The sequence below is a fragment of the Balaenoptera borealis genome, assembly GCF_965194805.1.
Source record: "Balaenoptera borealis genome assembly, chromosome: 11".
Taxonomy (NCBI): Eukaryota; Metazoa; Chordata; class Mammalia; order Artiodactyla; family Balaenopteridae; genus Balaenoptera; species Balaenoptera borealis.
Window position 1 is genome coordinate 103,638,171 of NC_138868.1, and position 9,812 is coordinate 103,647,982.

Sequence of the window (9,812 nt, forward strand, 5' to 3'; positions counted from 1 at the left end):
CGGGTTAAGTCTGTGGTGGGAGCTGTGACTCCGCAGGCAATCACAAGACAGAAACTCCTAATCCCTGGAGAAGAAGAAGAGCCATCCCTGCTTCTGAACGTTCACTTGTGCTAAGTACCTTACAAATATAGCGCATTCAATCACGGCAATAAGCTTCTGAGGTAGGTATTATGTCCACGTCGCAGAAGACGTAACTGCGGTATAAGGTGACGGGATAGTATTAACAAGCCCGGTGGCTCACAGCAACAGACAGCTATACGTTCACAGTCCTGGGGGCCAGAATTCTGAAATTAACGTGTCAGCCAGGTCACACTTTTTTCCAAAGGCTCTAAGAGAGAATTCTTCCTGCCTCTTCCAGCTCCTGGTGGCCCCAGGTGTTCCTTGGCTTGTGGCTGCATCATTGCAATCTTTGCCTCTGTCTTCACATGGCCTCCCCTGTGTCTCTGTCTTCTTCCTGTCCCATCTCTTCTGGGGACATTTGTCATTGGATTTAGTTCCACCCAAATGATCCATCATGATCTCATCTCAAGATCCTTAACTTAATTGCATCTGCAAAGACCCATTTTCCAAATAAACCTGTCACATTCACAGGTTCCAGGGGTTAAGATGTGGACATATCTTTCTTGGGGCCACCGTTCAACCCACTCCAGGGTAACACCATATAGTACCTCCCCTGATTTTCCCTTTCAGTATCAGAGGCAAGCCTTAAGTACACAATTTCCTCCTCAGGCTGATGGTTTTCTTTACCCTAATGGCTTAAATACCACAAAAATGATTACCTATGAGAATTTCTGTTATAAAGATATTGGAAAGTAAGTCCTAAGCATGAACTGCTAACCAACAAAACCCTACATAAATTCACTCAACATTTATTTATTTATTTATTTATTTATTTATTTATTTATTTATTTATTTTACCACATGGAGAGGCATGTGGGATCTCAGTTCCCCAACCAGGGATCGAACCCACGCCCCCTGCATTGGAAGCGCGGGGTGTTAACCACTGGACTGCCAGGGAAGTCCCAGTCAACATTTATTTTGCACCTATCTTGTAGAGCATTGCTACAAGCTGGGGATCACAAGGTAAATAAGACATTTCTTCTGACAGAAGCTTAAGACCTATTGGAGAACACTGCTATGCAGACAACTCTCCATTGTGATCAGCAGGAAAAACAAAGTGCAATGGGAATTGAGACTTGAGAAGGGCTTTACAAAGGAGGTGACTTTGCATGGGCCCATTTGGGAGAGAACTATGGCCAGAGGACAGAGTAAGGGAGAGGTGGGCAGAGAGGCCTGGCAGCAGGTGGGCGTGGCCCCCTTGCCCATTCCCCCCTCATTAGAGCACAGGGGTGTCGGGTGCCCTCAGTAACTCAATATGCCAAGGGTTTTCCCACCTCTGGGTCCTTGTGCCTGCTATTTCCACTGCCTGGAATGAACCCCTGACCCCAGAGAAGCCGTCTACCATTTGCAGGGCTGGCTGCTCCTCGTCCTTCTGACCCAGCTTTAAACGCAGCCTCCTCAAAGAAGTCTTCCCTGACTGTCCCAGCTAAAGGAACCCACATTCACTCCAGTTCCTTCAGAGTGCACTTCACAAACTGTAGTTCACATTCTGATTTATTGTTCACAGGTTTACTTTCTGTCTCTCCAGCTAGAATAGTAAACTCCAGGAGGGCAGAGACTTTGTATCTTGCTCACTACAGTCTTGCCGGTTCTTTTCTACAGAGGTTATAAGTAATAGATATTTGTTGGATGAATACATGAAGCAGTGCTAACAAGCCCACAAAAGTCCAGTGAAGGAGTGATAGGATCGTATCTAATCTTAGAGAAAGATGACTCTGGCTTCTGGTCAATATGCTGGACAGAGCTGACACGGGAATTACCCCACACAACAGCAAACACATAGAAAGGCTTAATAAAATAGAACGAAAAGAATTTAATACACAGCGCAGCTTGAAAGCAATAAAGGGAAATCCTTAAGTGCTATAAACAAAAATGTAACTCAAAGCCTGGATAGTAAGCAGGAGCTGAGCCCAAAGACCTGCAGGGGTCCTGGAACCAGGTGCAAACCTTAGGAGTGGTCCTCTCCTCGACAGGTGAGGTCTCAGACCCATGATACAGAGAACTAGAACTGAGAACAAGGTATAAAAATGGGCTCTGTAAGGGCTCAGCTGTCTTTGAAACAGGGACTAAAAAATTTGATGCTGACGTGGTTGGAAGAAAGCGGGCCAAGAACCTGAGCCCATGGGTGAAAAAAGAACAACCCAAGAGAAATCTGCATCCCAATCCTTCATCACATGCGGGAGAGGGGTTCGGATCACACTACCACTGAGGTGTGGGAATCCCAAGTAGTAAGAGTAACATGAAAGCCACACTAACAGTGAGAAGCCCATAGGATCCCAGCAGAGACAAATGGAAACCTCTCTGGAGGGAGGTCAGCATGCAAGGTTCCCACTGGAGTGAGTGTAAAATAGAGGTTTTCAGACATACAAAGACTGGAATGGAGTTCACCCCTCATAGATATACTTCACCAAGAAGGAAAATGAACTAAGAAAGAAGGTGTGAGATGTAAGGAGGAATGGTGAGAAAAATATTAGTAAATACTGACAGTAAAGACTTCTTTAATGATAAGGACTAATTTCTTGATGAGTTAAAAACAAGGAAGAACTAAAATATTTGTCGACAAGTGGAAGGTGAGAAAGGACAGCTCAAAGTTAAATCATTCCATAGTTATTATTTTGCTCTGAAGAGGTGAGAATTAATGATTTTACCTATACGCTTTGTTAAGCTAAATATGCATGTTAAAAAAACACATAGGTAAACACAAGATAACATAAATAGGATGAATAACTTCCATACTAGTAGACTGAGAAAAATAAAGGAAGAAAGCAGAAGGCAGGAATGGAAAGAAGCAAAGGAAAATACAAAATAAGTCTGTAAAACTAAGCCCAAATATAACAGTAATCATAGTAAATGTAAGCAGATTACACTTGACTATTAAAAGAGATTCTTATATTAGATTTTCTTTTCGAACAGCTCTTTATAATAGCTGTGCAGAAAGCATAATGAGAGAGAGGCTGAAAATACAGAGTGAAAAAGACATACAAAGCAAATACTACCAAAACAAAAAGAGGGGAAAAGGGGAATTGTTCAATGGATACAGAGTTTCAGTTGTGCAAGATGAAAAAGTTCTAGAGATCTGTTACACAATGATGTGAATATACTTAACACTGCTGAACACTCAAAAATGGTTAAGGTAGTAAAATCTATATATGTGTTTTTTACCACAATTACCAAAAAAAAGAAAAAAACAAGCAAAACAAAACAAAATACAGTCTGGTAAAGCAATATCAGCATCAAGCAAAACAGAGTGTAAAGCTTTGAAAAATATTAACGACCGTCACAAAAGGAATAATTTAACAAAAGAATACAACTCAAAACACATGAACCTAAAACAAAGCCTCAAAACATATAAAGCCAAAACTGAATCACCGCAATAAACGGAAAAGCCCACAAATTTCGTGCAAGATTTTAATATATCTCTTTCAGAAACTGATAGATCAAGCAGCTAAGAATAAACACTTGACAAAGAGGATATACAAGTGGCCAACAAATATGTGAAAAGGTGCCCAACTTCATTAGTCATCAGGAAATTGCAAATGAAAACCAAAATGCAGTACCTCTAGACACCTACCAGAATGGCTAAAATGAAAATGACAGATAACACCAAGTGTTGACAAAGATGTGGAGTAACTGGAACCCTCATATCCTGCTGGTGAGAGTCTAAGTTGTTACTACCGCTTTGGAGACTCTTTGGTAATATCTAATAAAGCTGAGTATACGTGAACCCTAGACCCAGCTCTTCTCTTCCTGGGTGTGTCCCCAACAGACACATACACATAAGTTCACTAAAAGACATTTACAAAAGTTCACCGCAGCCCTATTTGAAATAGTTAAAAACTGAAACAACCTAAATATCCATCAGTCGAATAGTTAAAGTGTGGTATTATACTTACAATCTCTTCATTCATACAATGGTATAGTAGAAAGCAGCAAAAATGAACAAACTACAACTATACCCAGCAATGTGGGTGAGTTTTGCAAATATTGAGTGTAAAAAGCTAAAGGCAAAAGAGTTCATACTGTATAATTCCACATATATAATGTTTAAAAACAGGTCAAACTAATTTTGGGGTTAGAAGTCAGGAGTGTGGTTACCTTGTAGAAAGTAGTGACTGGAGGGGGCCTGAAGGGGGCTCTGGGGTGCTTATGAAATTTTGTTTCTTCATCTGGGTGTTGGTTACATGGCTTTGTTAATTCTGTTAAATTGTATCTAGCTGTACACTTCTGATTTGCATATTTTTTGGTATGTGTGTTATACCTTTTTTTTTTTATTCCAAAAAAGTTTACTTCAAAGAAAGTCTGAAGAGACATACCAGACAAATGCAATATATGGGCCTTGTTTGGGTCCTGATTCAAACAAACCAACTATACAAAACCTTTTATGAGATGACTGGGGAAATCTGAACAGTATCTGGATACTTGATGATATTAAGGAATTGCTGTTTGTTTTTTAAATGAAAAATATTGTTTTTTTAAAAATGTGGGGACTTCCCTGGTGGCGCAGTGGTTGGGAATCCGCCTGCCAATGCAGGGGACACGGGTTCGAGCCCTGGTCTGGGAAAATCCCACGTGCCATGGAGCAACTAAGCCCATGCACCATAACTACTGAGCTTGAGCTCTAGAGCTTGTGAGCCACAACTATTGAGCCTGCGTGCTGCAACTGCTGAGGCCCGCCTGCTGCAACTACTGAAGCCAGTGCACCTAGAGCTCGTGCTCCGCAACAAGAGAGGCCACCGCAATGAGAAGTCCATGCACCGCAACGAAGAGTAGCCTCTGCTCGCTGCAACTGGAGAAAGCCCATGCACAGCAACGAAGACCCAAGGCAGCCAAAAATAAATAAATAAATAAATAAATTAAAAAAAAATGTGATGGTGTTGTGGTTATACTGCTACAAGATTATTTCTGATATACAGGTACACACACACGCACACCAGAGATAAAACGATGTCTGGGAACTTTGTAATTATTCAGGGGAGAGGAGAAGACGGGGGCTAATATGAAACAAGGCTGGTCATGAGTTAACTGTTGAAGCTGGGTGGTGAATATATGAATGTTTGCTATACTATTTTCTGCACTTCTGAATATATTTGAAACTTTTGCAATAAAAAGATGTGTGTATGAATAAGTATACATGTATAAGTAGGAATAAATCCAACAAAAGATGTGAAGATTTTTATAGCAAAAATTATAAAACTTTATTTGAAGATACATATTTTTAAAAGGCCTGAATAGAGAAATAACTCATGTTCCTGAATGGATGGGATGGTTTAATATTGAAATATCTCAATTTTCCTTAATCTATCAGTTCAATGCAATTCTAACCAAAATCTCAAAGTAATTTTTTGTGGAACTTGAAAACTGATCCTAAATTCATATGGAAAAGCAAAAGCCCAAGAATAGCGAAAACAATTTTGAGAACAGGATGGAAACTTGCCTTTCGTGTTACCAACTGCCGCAAGACACATTATAAAACCAAGGTAATTAAAACAGTGTGATAGTGGCATAAAGACACGTGAGCCAGTGGAATAAAACAGAGAACCCAGAAGCAGATCCATGCATTTATGAGAACTTTGCACAAGACAGAGTTGGCTTTATAGTCACTGGGTAGAGGATTTCATAGATAGTGTTGGGACACGTGATTATCCAATCAGAAAAGAATAAAACCAGATCTCTACTTTATATCATACGCAGAAGCCAATTTTAAATGGAAAGTAATTCATAATAAAACAGCATATGTTTAAATATACAAATGTTCAGGCTGACTACACTAGAATACATAAGGAAGTAACGCACTCAGATGCTCGCACCTAAACTTAGAATCACCATGAACGCAAAAGCTACAAATGCTGGCTGATGCAGGTGTGTTATACAGCAACTCAAATACCACGAGCTGGGCTGCCTTCAGGTACAGGGTTTTCTAGAGTGATGAACAACTCTTGTTAAAAAGTTCCAAACCACAAATAAGTATACTTTCCCCTTGATTTACATTACAGTTGCATTCCTGGAAATTTTACTATATTAAACTGTGCCAAAAAATACATTATGCTTATACAAAAAATGGAGTTAGGTTCTAGGCTCATATTATAAATGAGTATCCTGTGAGACACTCAAAAGTTGTGCAGGAGGAAGGACGATTCTTTACTATGAGGGGCTGTCCAGTGTATTGCAGGACTTCTAGCGTCCCCAGACCCGCTTTGTAAACCCTGGTAGTGTCTCCAAAATCACAATAATAACCAGGGGTGCCCTCATGAATTCCAAAATGACCAAAGGGGCATTACCATCCCCTTAAAGAACCACGGTCCTAGATAAACTCTGGCATAAAGAGACATGTAGAAGGGTGTTCATAATAGCAAAACATCTGAAAAAATCTAAATGTCCATCAGTAAGGGAATGGGTATTATATACTCAGAATGAACACTTAAAATGAATGAACTTGAGCTGGCCTTATTGATATGAATGTATCTCAGAAACAATATTGAGTCTAAAAGCAAGTTGCAAAATGAAGCCCACAGTACTATGCTACTTGTATCTTTAAAATTTAAAAAATACCTAAATAGTAATATACATATAGCTTATGAGCTACACATATACAGTAAACATAAAAACATGGGCATAAATGATGGAAAGCAATTTCAGAAGAGCGTTTGTCTCTGGGGAGCAAGGAAGGAAAGAGAATGAGCCCTGCTTAGAATCTGCAGGAATTAGGAGGTACTGACCCCAGTGCAGAAGCCGGCACTGGAGGGCTGCCTGCTGGGGGCCCGAGTGGTGTGGTTAATGGACGACAGTCGCTACGCACTTTCAAATCACAGAAGCATGCAGGAAAAAGGGTGGAAGGGTGTAATCTGGATACACTGATCCCCCTTTTCTGTCAGCGCGTTAACAGATGATGCCACATCGATGGCATTTTGGTAGCGTGACAATTGATTTTTCCCAGACTTGCATTTTATTTCATTATAAAGGTAGAGGCATTATCCTAATATTTTAAAATTCAAACCATATTGAAGTGTTTAAAGTAGAAAAAAAGTGTGAAAGTTACCCCCCGCCCCGCCCAATTATCTTTGAAGGTTTGGAACAGCTATAAAGGAAAATGAAGAAGAATCCTCCAGAAGGGCAGTTCACTCCTGTAACCCACTGTTTTCTTTTTTCTTTCCTAAAGATTTATTTTTTATTGAGGTAACACTGGTTTATAACATTATATGTTTCATGTGTACAACATTATATTTCCACTTCTATATGCCCTACTGTGTGCTCACCACCAAAAATTTAGTTTCCATCTGTCACCCTACATTTGATCCCCTTTACCCATTTTGCACCCTCCCCGCCTCCCCCTCTGATAATCACTACTCTGTTCTCTGGATCTATGTCTTCTTTTTGCTTGGTTTGGTTTGTTCATTTTTGTTTGTCTATTCCACGTATGAGTGAAATCATACGATACTTGTCTTTCTCCATCTGATTTAAGCACTGGTAGGGACTTTGAGGATACAAAAGAAATGCGATGTCACTCTTGCCTTAATAGCCTGTGGTTTGTTGACATCAACAGCACATGAAACAATTAGGAAACACTAAACAGAGATATGACAATGTGCCAAACTTAATTTATAGTTAATTTCCCCCAAAGATAATAATACTACTACATATCTGCAGGAGCACCGTCGTCTTCAGAGCACTTCTTCACTTGTATTGTTTGGGGGAAATATTGCTTTGGCTGGAGTTACTGTGGGTCTTCATGGTACAGCTAGAACTAATGCTGGGCCCTGGCATATGGGTAGGAATGGGAAAGGTGAAACAGAAATGGAAGGGGATCCACGGAGAGAAAATAGTTTGAACAAAGAGGGTGAGACAAGATTGGCCACTGAGTATCTGGGGGATAATGTGGAGACTGGCCTCAGCCAGAGCAGAGGCAAATAATGGACAATAACGTTGTGTAGACCAACTGTTCAGGACCAGTTCTGGGCCTTTACTATTTTGGGGGAAAGTGTTTAAAAGCTTGAGATTTGGAGTTAACCTTCTTATACTCCTAGTGATCAAACTGACTTTAGTTAAATTATAAATTAAGAATAGGGCATGGGGGCTTCCCGGGGCTTCCCTGGCGGCGCAGTGGTTGAGAATCTGCCTGCCAATGCAGGGGACACGGGTTCGAGCCCTGGTCTGGGAAGATCCCACATGCCGCGGAGCAACTGGGCCCGTGAGCCACAACTACTGAGCCTGCACGTCTGGAGCCTGTGCTCCACAACAAGAGAGGCCGCGATAGTGAGAGGCCCGCGCACCGCGATGAAGAGTGGCCCCCGCTTGCCACAACTAGAGAAAGCCCTCGCACAGAAACGAAGACCCAACACAGCCATAAATAAATAAAAAATAAATAATAAACTGCCATATCTTTAAAAAAAAAAAAAAAAAAAAGAATAGGGCATGACTGAGGAAGCACTGCAAACTTCTTACATCTTCCTGAATGGAGATAACGTTTTAGGTTTTCTCTCTCATAAGAAGAAGCCCAAAACCCAACTCTGTCCTCCCTTAACTGGGAGAAGGTATTAGTCTAAATTTCCCCGCCCTGTCGCAGATTCAAACTGGCGACAGGAAAACAGTGCCCTCAGGTCTCATCTTCAGAATTTTCGCCTGCTACCTACCAGTAGCTGGGAGAGAGATTAAGGTTTCGGTCACAAGGTATTTCGAACCGGGCACTGACATGTCACTTTCTTAAGAGCATGAGAAATAAAGCATTCCTGCCTTTTCCGCCCCCAATTCAGCAATTATTGGCCGCCAGGCCTTGGGTCCAGATCGGCGGTGAGGGTAGCCTGAGAGGTCCCTCCACCGCCATCCGCCCACGCCTTCCTCTAGCCTTCTCAGCCCCATCCCCTTCCATTCTCTCCTCTCCGCGGCCACCCCCACTCATCTCACCTCCCCGCCCCCCACTTCTGGCTCCCCATCTCCCGGGTCCCCTACTCACACCTCTCAGTCCGGCCTGTTTCAGCCCACAAGGGATTTGGTCTACTCAGGGCGAATCACAAGTGGGTTTTCATCCAGGCAATTCCGGATTCGCTAATCAGCGCCGCTCTTTCAACGCCCAAATTCCCCCTCATTTGCTTACAACCGCCGCGGCTCCAGGCAACGCGGAGCGTCGTGGGTGGGCACGTCGCCCTCCGTTACGCCCTCCGATTGGCCGGTGCCTATTGGTCCTGGGACCGGCCTCATGTTCTATTGGATAGAGGCAGTCCTGGCTCCCCACGCTCGCCCCACCCCGTTGTCAATCACACCTTCCCTTAGGTAATCCACGGGACCATTGGTCAGTCTAGCCTGAGGGCGGGTTGTTGGGCGGAAGAGCTGCTTTCCCGGCCTTCCTCGCTGTTACCATGGAGACAGCAGCGTAGGGCTGTGAGGCGAAGAGTCCAGGCCACCTCTTCCTCCATTCTAGACCTTAGTGCCTATTCCGGAGTCTAATGGTCATCACAGTTCCCGACCTACTGGCTCCGGCGGACCGCGGGATTTGGGGGCAAGTCAAATTAGGCCTCAGAGAGGGTGCCAGGCCCAGTCATTAAGGGTCGCTAACAAGCCTCCTGGAGAGAACCGAGTCCGAAGCACCTTGTAATAACATCACGTTTTCATTCGTCCTTACCTCGATTTTTTGTATTTGGCATTATTCTTCAGTTAGCCTTACGACGTACACTGCAGCAAGAATCATTCTACTCACGGGA

General features: G+C 42.6%; 1 protein-coding gene across 5 annotated transcripts in view; it reads right to left on the reverse strand.

The window, feature by feature from the left end:
• Window positions 1–9,236, reverse strand: part of TMEM218 (transmembrane protein 218) — a gene marked incomplete at its 3' end in the record, with an annotated part of 28,016 nt that extends 18,780 nt beyond the window's left edge. For 2 of the 5 annotated variants that reach the window (XM_082341069.1, XM_082341068.1), the window contains exon 1: window positions 9,068–9,235. Of the gene's footprint in view, window positions 1–9,067 lie in introns of all 5 variants that reach the window. The other 3 variants (XM_082341067.1, XM_082341070.1, XM_082341066.1) reach the window with 3 other exon arrangements.
• Between the last annotated feature and the right edge of the window lie 576 nt (window positions 9,237–9,812).